The 9,810-nt window shown below is 33.7% G+C and overlaps 1 pseudogene; it reads left to right on the top strand.

The window, feature by feature from the left end:
- Positions 1-1,133: 1,133 nt before the first annotated feature.
- LOC125171706 (mediator of RNA polymerase II transcription subunit 21-like) lies at positions 1,134-1,369 on the top strand (annotated as a pseudogene).
- Positions 1,370-9,810: the final 8,441 nt, after the last annotated feature.

The following is a 9,810-nucleotide window of genomic DNA, read 5'->3' as shown; positions in this document are numbered from 1 at the left end:
CCAAAATTATGAAGATAGAATTGACTATTTCATAAATAGTGTTAGCTGAAAAAAAACCAAACCCTGAATTATGTGACTAATGTTTTCAAATTAAGTACCTCAAAAGCAAACTCACACTGGTTTCAGATAATTTATTGGCTTACCCAACAAATGTTTAGGGGAGTACTGAATTCATGTGTGGCTTCCTGCCACAATGCATACAATATTATCAGGATCTGGTTGTCTTAATCTCTTAGTTTTGTTCTGCTACTTTTCCGTGTATTGGTTTCACTGTTAAACAAGGTCTTTGCCCACACTACAGCAGCTCTAAATGTCATATTTCTCTCTTCACATCCAGTGAATAGTCTTATAATTTAAAATAAATTGAATTTAATCAATTATAATTCATGATATTAATAGACTAAAGAGAAAAAATTATGTAATTTTTACAATTGAGGCAAAAAACGTATTTGATAAAAGGCAAGCTGTCATTATCTAAAAGGCATTATTAGCAAATTAAGAATAGAAGAAGACTAACTTGTAAGATATATATACCAAAACCTACAACAAATTTTGTACCTAATGGAAAAACTTTTAATGCGTTCCTTATAAGATGAGGAACAGGACAAAAAGGTCTACTAACACTGCTACTATTTAACATGCTATTGGAGGTTCTGGCAAAGACTATAAAGAAAGAAAAATAAATAATATATGCAATAGAAGATAAGATATAAAACTGACATAATTTGCAGATAATGTGAACACCTATTTAAGAGAAATTTGGTTCTCTAGACCAACGATAGCCAAATAGAAATTAACTTTAAGAGGATAATGCAATAGCAACAATAACAATAAATTGCTTTCTTAAAAGAATACATAAGACCTCTGTGAACAAAACCTCAAAGCTGTAAATAACATAGAAGATGATTTAAATAAAGAGGTGTTTCATGTTTTGCGTATGTCTCAATATTATAAGAAGTCACTACTGTCTAAATCAACCTAAATAAATATTCAAGGGAACCACAAACAAAATCTGTTGTATGTTTTGAAGAATGATTACTCAAAAATTTATTTCAGAAAAAGAAATGAGCCACAGATAGTTAACCTGTAAAAGCAAAAGAGAGTCTCTGGCCTCCCTTAGCTCGTGGAGGAACATGGCTGATAGGCTCACACAGCTGCAGGACGTGGTGAGTGCCCTTGCAGACCAGTTTTGTAATGCCATTGGAGTGTTACAGCATTGTGGCCCTCCCGCCCCTTTGCCTGATGCTCAGACAGCAATGAACGAAGATCTGCCAACTAATCTTACAGAAGAATACGTCTAGCTTTTTGCTGCACTGATTGCAAGAACAGCAAAAGACATGGATGTTTTGATCCATTCATTACTCAGTGAAGAATCTACAGCTGCTTTACATACAGGCTGCTAGCTTGTACAAGCTGGAAGAAGAAAGCCACGAAGCTGCTACATATCTGGAGGATGTTATTTATGGAGGGGACGGGCTTCTGGAATAGATACAAAGCGCACTTGCTCCTGTTGCATAGTCACAACTGGAGACGAGGAGTAGTACCCATCCCCAGTCTCTCCCAGACCCACAGTACCAGTACATACCTTGCGGTTGAGAAAATAACTATTTCAGTGTCATTAAGAATTCTGCATCAGACGTAGGTGTAAGCCTTACCAACAGTTACAGAAACATTGAGCACTATGACACATGTTACCTTTTTAGCTGTTTTTAGTAGTCTTCTGTTTTCACTCTTGATAAATAAGGCTCTAAAATTGTGATTGAACCAGCTTTAAAACCATCATTATGCCATCTTTTTTTATTGTCAGAATGAAATTATTGAGGCAGATATTGCATTAATGGTTATAATATAATTAAACAGATGTACTTTAAAATTCAAAAAAACATAAAAGATTAAAAACAAAAGAGGGAAACATGTTCTACCAGATATATTAAGATATTCTACAAAAGAGTAATAACTGTTATATGCTATTGGTGCAATAGCATGTAAATGAACCGCTGACTATTCCAATGAGTCCAGACACACCTATATATGTATGAGAACTCAATGTATGATAAAGGCAGCACTACAAAACAATCAAGAAAGCTATCAAGACCAAATGTTGCAGAGCATTTGGTTCAATGGGAATTCTTATACCGGAGGGAGTGTAAATTGCTACAACCACTTTGGAATGAACATTACTATGATACAACTTTTGCATAGGTGCCCTGAGATTCTTACATAACTATGTTCACAGTAGCACTGTGTTCATAACAGAAAGAATAGGGAAGCAATCCAAATATCCATCAGTGACTAAATAATGAGAACCAAAAAAATTATGTTGATTCAACTTTATTCACAAGACAGTATACATAGTAATAAAATTAATGAATTACAAATATGCCAAAAAAAAGATGAATTTTGGAAACATGATGTTGAGTGAAAAAAGTGAGTCAGAAAACTATATAATATATGATATCACATATATAATACCACAAAACTGAACAATGTATTGCTAAGAGGTGTGTGTGTGTGTGTATGTGTGTGTGTGTTAAATGATACTAAAAAAGATCAAAAAGCAAGTTCTCTGGAACTTCTAGCCTGCCTTATCCACTCCAAAGAAATCCCCTAGGCATGGTGTTACATATACACTTGCAGGAATACTCCATCTGCATTTACAGGAATTGTGAATACCAAGGGAATGTAGGTGGGGCACTGACAGTGTCTGCTACACAATGATACTTGAACGCAAATTGAAGAGAACAATGACTTCTAGGGTAGAAACAGGTATGTGCAATAGGGGAGAGCACTTAGTAGATAATATCTGTGACCTTCTAGTTCTTAAATTTCAGCTGGTTTGTGTTGTGAATTTTATTATTATGCTTCACATTTTACATATATTTTTTCAACACTTCATTAATATGATAAAAGGAAAATAAAGCTTTTTTTTACATGAAAAAGTTAAAAAATAAGAGTTCCCAATTAGGAAAAAAATGTTTCCAGTTACAAAAACCTGTTAATTGCCCAGTCTGTTTCCTGCAGAGTACAAATATGAACATGTTATGTTTTTTCTTCAATAATTTACTTTTCCTTTTTGGTCTCATAAGATATTTTTGGTAGGATATATAAGCTTGATTTTGTTTTCAGGTATTAAAAATCCAGTTGATTCTATCTTATAGATAATTCAGTGCTCACCTTCTCACGGCCAGTGCCTGCAAGATAGCAAATGGAAAGGAGCTGCCATGTGGTGGACATTTTCATTCCTCTTGCCCCACAATGTCTCTCCTCCTTCCAGCATCTCCTTGGTTGGGAAAAGAAAGGAAGCATTAGAGAGAAGGGGTAAAGGAAGGTCTTACTGGCTGTTATAGTCCACTTTGGGTTGATAATGTCCTCAGCACAAGCAGGTGCCCATTTGCTTCTCACTGAGCCATTTGGGAAGCCCCAGGAGAGGAGTCTAATTGCTACTGTTCACTTTCCTCATGTAGGAAACTCTCCATGATCTCCAGCCCCCCTATGCTCCCACAGTCCTTGATACGAGTTAGAGGAGGTAACTGTTAATGTGATGTCAGTTGACTGAACAACTGGACCCAGGCAGTAAGAGTGTCCTCATCCCTCCCCAGTGTTTGAAATGTAAGCTGTCTCCCCTGTTCCCACAATGGGAGCCATTTTCAAGGACATAGCCTTAAGAGAGCAATATGTTGCTGATACCATTTGGATAGTATACATGACTGAATCCAGTTAAGGCCTCTATATAAACTGTTAAGATTTGGCAGGCAGGTGTGGAAATCTACTCATCTCTAGCTGCCCAAGATGAGCCCCCTAATTAAATTCCCTGACTTATTAAACTACCACCTACCAATCTTGAGTGGCCTCTGTCTTTGATGTCTCCCAGCCCTCTTTCTACCCTTATGGGATTACACCTGGGAAGCTACTGGGGTTTATGAAGCAACAGTATACTCCATAGCCTCTGGCTACTGGGGTTTTCTGATCTGGCCGTGTTTTTAAGAGAAGTGCCAGGAAAAACAGTGGAAACTCAGATATCTGCCATGTCTCTTTTACTTAGGAATGCCTGCTTTAGCAAATTGGCCTGTATTATCTTATTTAATTCTCATGACAATCCTATGAGGGAAGTGCTATCTTTACCTTTATTTTGCAAATGAAGGAAGTAGAGCTTAAAGATATTGAAAAGCCTGCAGCTAACCTTTGAATGCTGAGGCTGAAGAGAACCAAAGCACTCTGAGTTTAGAACCTGAAGCCAAATGATAATCAATATGATGTTTGGAGGAAATGAAATCAGACAAATGGAGGTATTTTCATCCAGGCCATGCTCAGATATGATGGGTCATTCCTGTCTACAACAGAAACATTACTCATTTTCCTTAAAATTCAGTGTCTATCATCCCTGACATGTGGTGGTTGTTTAATTCCTAGTCTCTAAATGTCAACACTTTGCCCTTTGGCTTATCTTTTCTAAATTTCCTGTCTATTAACATTTTTTTTTAGATATGTTTACAAACATCAGTTAAGCTACAGTTTTATCGTGATTAGAATTTTGTATGTATTTTTTAAGAGGATAATTTTGTCTCTTCCAAATATGAATTATTTAGAAGACATGGTATTATTTCTTACCTTTGTAACTACATAGTTACAATATCCAAATATATGATTACATATGTAGGAAAACCACAATGTCTACAAAACAGATCTTGGAACTAAAGACTATTTTTAGAATGGCCTCATGATACAAAATCAATATATAAAAGTCAATCACAATCTTAATTATCAGCAAAATTGGAATTTTAAATTTTAAAAATACCATTTACACTAGCACTCTAAATATGAAATCTTAGGAATAAAGCTAACAAAATTTGTACAGAATTTATATGCAGAAAACTAAAAAAAATATCATTGATGAAAGAAATCAAAGAAGACCTAAATAAATGGAGAGATACACTACGTTTATGTTTTGAAGACAATATTGCTAAGATGTAAATTCTCTTCAATTTAATCTGTAGGTCAATGCAATTCTAATCAAACCCCCAAAGTTTGGGGTTTTTTTTTGGTTTGTTTTTTGTTTCTTAGTATTTACAAATTACTTCTAAAATATGAACAGAAAGACAAAGAAACAGGATAATCAAAACAGTTCTGAAAAATATTTACATAGAAGACTGCCACTACCTGATTTCAGGACTACATATAAGTTATGACAATAAAGAGAAGAACGAATTATGGCATTGGTGAAAGAATATGCACACAGATCAATAGGACAGAATGGATATTGGTAATTTCTGTCTTCTATTTTTTTCTTGATTGATCTAAATAGAGGCTTACCAATCTTATTGATCTTCTCAAATATGAGAGCAGGACTAGCATTTGGATCTGATTTATATTTCATTGATTTTTCACTATGACCTTTATTATTTCTTTTCTTTTGCTTGATTTGTGTTTCATTTGCTTTATTATTTTTTTTCTTTTCTAATTTGTTAAGGTGGAAGCTAAACCAATTGATTCAGGATCTTCATTCATTCACAATATAAATGTTTAGTGGCATAATATTCCACTGCTTTTGGTTCATCGCCCAAATTTTACCATATTGTGTTTTAATTTTCATTCAGATAAAAATATATTTTTAATTTCCTTTTTGATTTTTTTCTTTGACCAATAGGTAATTTAAATATGTGTTATTTACTTTCTGTGATAGTAAATTTTATATGTCAACTTGGCTAGACTATGGCATAGTGACCATAGTCTGGGCAAACACTAGTCTAGATGTTGCTGTAATGGTATTTAGATGTAACTTACATTTACAATCAGTTGAATAGAAATAAAGCAGATTGAAGAAGGCACTTGTTGGAATGAGTACTGGGCATTGTATGTAAGTGATGGATTATGGGAATCTACTTCCAAAGCCAAGAGCACACTGTATGTATTCTGTATGTTAGCTAAGTTGATAATAAATAATATTTTAAAACAAAACAAAACAGGGGCGCCTGGGTGGCGCAGTCGGTTAAGCGTCCGACTTCAGCCAGGTCACGATCTCGCGGTCCGGGAGTCCGAGCCCCACATCAGGCTCTGGGCTGATGGCTCAGAGCCTGGAGCCTGTTTCCGATTCTGTGTCTCCCTCTCTCTCTGCCCCTCCCCCGTTCATGCTCTGTCTCTCTCTGTCCCAAAAATAAATAAACGTTGAAAAAAAAATTTTTTTTTAAAAAACAAAACAAAACAAATGAATAGATTATCCTCCATAATGTGAATGAACCTTACACAATTAGTTGAAGGCCTTAAGAGAAAAGACAGGTATCCCAAAAAAGGCATTCTGCTTCCACATTGCAACATAAAAATTCTTCCTGAATTTCCAGGCTTCAGACTCAATAATGCACTATGATCTCTTACCTGAATTTCTACTCTGCTGGCTTGACAAACAGATTTCAGATTTGCCAGGCCCCACAATTACATGAGCCAATGAGCTAAATCTTTAAAACCTCTCTCTCTTTCATCTATCTATCTATCTGTCTATCCATATGAAACCATATATATATATATATATATATATATATATGAAACCATATATATGAAACTATATATATATGTATATGTATACATATATATATATATATGAAACCATATATATGAAACTATATATATATGTATATGTATACATATATATATATATATATATATATACTTCTCTGTGACTATATCCCTTTTTTTTTCCAAAAGCTATAAACCCATTCATAAAGTTATCTGAACCAAGATATCCCAGTGTGCCTGTACCTTTTATAAACATTTTATATATTATATTAAGATGCAAAATAGTTGACATTAGCTGTTACACAAGGTAAAATCCGAATACTGAATTATAAAGACCATATTTATATGTGCTCATAAACATAATCACCTATTTATTATCAATGTTAGGATGTAAAATGGCGTGTATGCTGTAAATCATGTGTATATGGTTTGTGTTTTCCCCACAAGATCATTAGATGCTAGTGCAATTATTGCTTAGCACCATCAAAAGAAAACAACCTCAGCTAAAGTTTGGTAAAACACACTTAAAGTTAAAAATACTTATTTCAAAAAGAATATGGTTTCCTGAAAGCATTAAGAGACATTACTTTGTCCTCTTCTAACCTGGATGTCTCTAGTTGTAGGAAGAAAGAGGCCACCTTTTTTTCATTTATAGAGAAAGGGGACCATTTTCCCAGGAGTGTAGTAATCTATTGTGTAAGTCAGCTTTGGATGAATAACAACATGGGAGGGCAGCAGTTTTTCTTTGTGTGTTGGGGTTTATAACATGCGTGGAAGTAAGTGTTGGACAACAACACAAATGCCAGAAGGGAGAGGTCAAAGGATACTCTTGTAAGGAACTTATGCTCAAGGTAAAGTGGGATAACATTACTTACAGGTAGATGGACTAGGATGAGTTAAAAATGTACTCCATAAATGCTGATCCAATCACTAAAGTAACAAAAGACAATGTTATAACTAGTAAATGAACAAAAAAGATGAAATGAAATAATAGAAATAATAAAAAATACACAATGCAAAAGAAGACAAACAGAGGGAAAAAGGAGAAAAAGCAGATGAGACAAATAGAAAGCAAATAAGAAAGAAAAAAGAAGAGATGGAATAAATAGAAAGCAAATGCTACTGCTTCTCAAAAGTAAGCTGAAGAGACTATACTAATATCAGAACAGGTAGATTTCACTTCAATAAAAATACAGTCATGCATAAAGTCATCTCATAAAAATAAAGGGGTCAATTCAAATATTAATATAGCAGTCCTAAACATTTATAAACTTATGAACAGAATTTGAAAATACTGAAGCAAAAACTGACAGATCTGGGGGCGCCTGGGTGGCGCAGTCGGGTAAGCGTCCGACTTCAGCCAGGTCACGATCTCGCGGTCCGGGAGTTCGAGCCCCGCGTCAGGCTCTGGGCTGATGGCTCAGAGCCTGGAGCCTGTTTCCGATTCTGTGTCTCCCTCTCTCTCTGCCCCTCCCCCGTTCATGCTCTGTCTCTCCCTGTCCCAAAAATAAATAAACGTTGAAAAAAAAAATTTATAAAAAAAAAAAATGACAGATCTGTAATGAGACTAGGAAAATTCATAATTACAGTGGGAGATTTCAGCTTCCCTCTTGCAAAATGGACAAAACAAGTATCCTATATAATGGAATACCACATCAGTAAAGATATAAAAATTTGAACAACACTCTCAAGTAACTGGACCTAAAACACATTTCTGGGACATTTTACCCCAAAACAGCAGAATACACATTAGTTTCAAATGCACACATAATATTTGCCAAGACTGTCATATTTGAGGCAGAAACAATTCTCACTAAATTTAAAAAATATTTAAATCATATAAAGTGTATTGTCTGACTATACACACAATACAATAAATATAAAGCATATTTTCTGACTATAATAGAACGAATTAAAAATCAAACATAGAAAGATCTCTTGAAAATCCCCAAATATTTGAAAACTTTTTTAGTCAAAATTCTCTAGGGAAATAGAACCAATACACTGCATCTACATCTGCACCTATCTTTGTATCTATCATCTGTGTATATCTATCTATCTATCTATCTATCTATCTATCTATCTATCTATCTATCATCTATCTATCATCTATCTAAGTGTTCATCCATGTTGTACCATGTATTAATACTTCATTCTTTTTTATTATATTGATGATTCTTGACCTTTTTTCGAACTAAGGGGTCCTTTGAGAATCTCCTGAAAGTTGAGACTCCCCTCCCCTGAAAACACACGTATATAACAGTTTCTAAGGGTTCCTGAATCCCTTGTGACTATATATAGTACCAAGAGATGTATAGGGCAAACTCTCAAGTAATAAATCATTGGGTTCATTAATTACTACATGAAAGACAGTGAGATATATGAATAAGTGAACAAATCATTTCACTATTTTAGTGACTAGAAAGATGTAATTGCATGGTATATGTTGTCCCATTTATAGGCACTTTAATGAGAAAACTACAAGCTATTGAAGAAAACTATGAGATTTTTTGAAAATCATGCAATATAATCTGAATAAATTCAGAAACATGCTCTTTCAGTACTTGATTTTAGATAGTCCTTAATAGTCCTAAAGTATCAATCCTTTCCAAATTTTTGTGTACTTATCTCTATCTATCTATCTATCTATCTATCTATCTATTTAATTCAATTAAATCATATTTGGTGTAATGCTTAACAAAGTTTTTTGAACTGGAAAAAGTCATTCCAAAATTCATAGAAAAAAATAGATGTGTGAGAATTTTCAAGAGAATTGCATTACCAGAGAATAAATATTATTAAAAACCAATGGTGATTAAAAAATATATAGTGATGAAAAAAAGATATACAGAAATATCAGTGAAAGATAATAGAAGTCCTAATAATGGATTCACATATGAAATTCAATGAAATTCAAGAATACAAAATTCACATGTGAAAAGGGGAAAGAAAGTGTTATAATTAATATTTTAGGACAATTGGCTCTTAATTCAGAAGAAAATGAGTATGTAACCCTATTTTATACTACACTTAAAAATAAATTCCAAATTTAGTAAAGAAAAAAAAAGAATAAAGTTAACAAAGCATGAAAAATAATATGGGCAAGTATATTATAACCTGAAGTGAGGAAGATCTTCCTAAGCATTAGAGGAAACTGGGAGTCATAAAGAAAAACAATACTTGATTTGAATACATACAAATGAAAATTTCTGTATGACAAGAGAACATTTACTAAAGTTAAAAAAAAAACAGGAAAAAGGAGTAACACAAAAAGGAAGAAGAATCAATATTCCAAAAATTAAT

This window comes from Prionailurus viverrinus, chromosome C1 (genome assembly GCF_022837055.1).
Source record: "Prionailurus viverrinus isolate Anna chromosome C1, UM_Priviv_1.0, whole genome shotgun sequence".
NCBI classification, from domain to species: Eukaryota; Metazoa; Chordata; class Mammalia; order Carnivora; family Felidae; genus Prionailurus; species Prionailurus viverrinus.
This window is presented reverse-complemented; position numbering and strand designations above follow the sequence as displayed.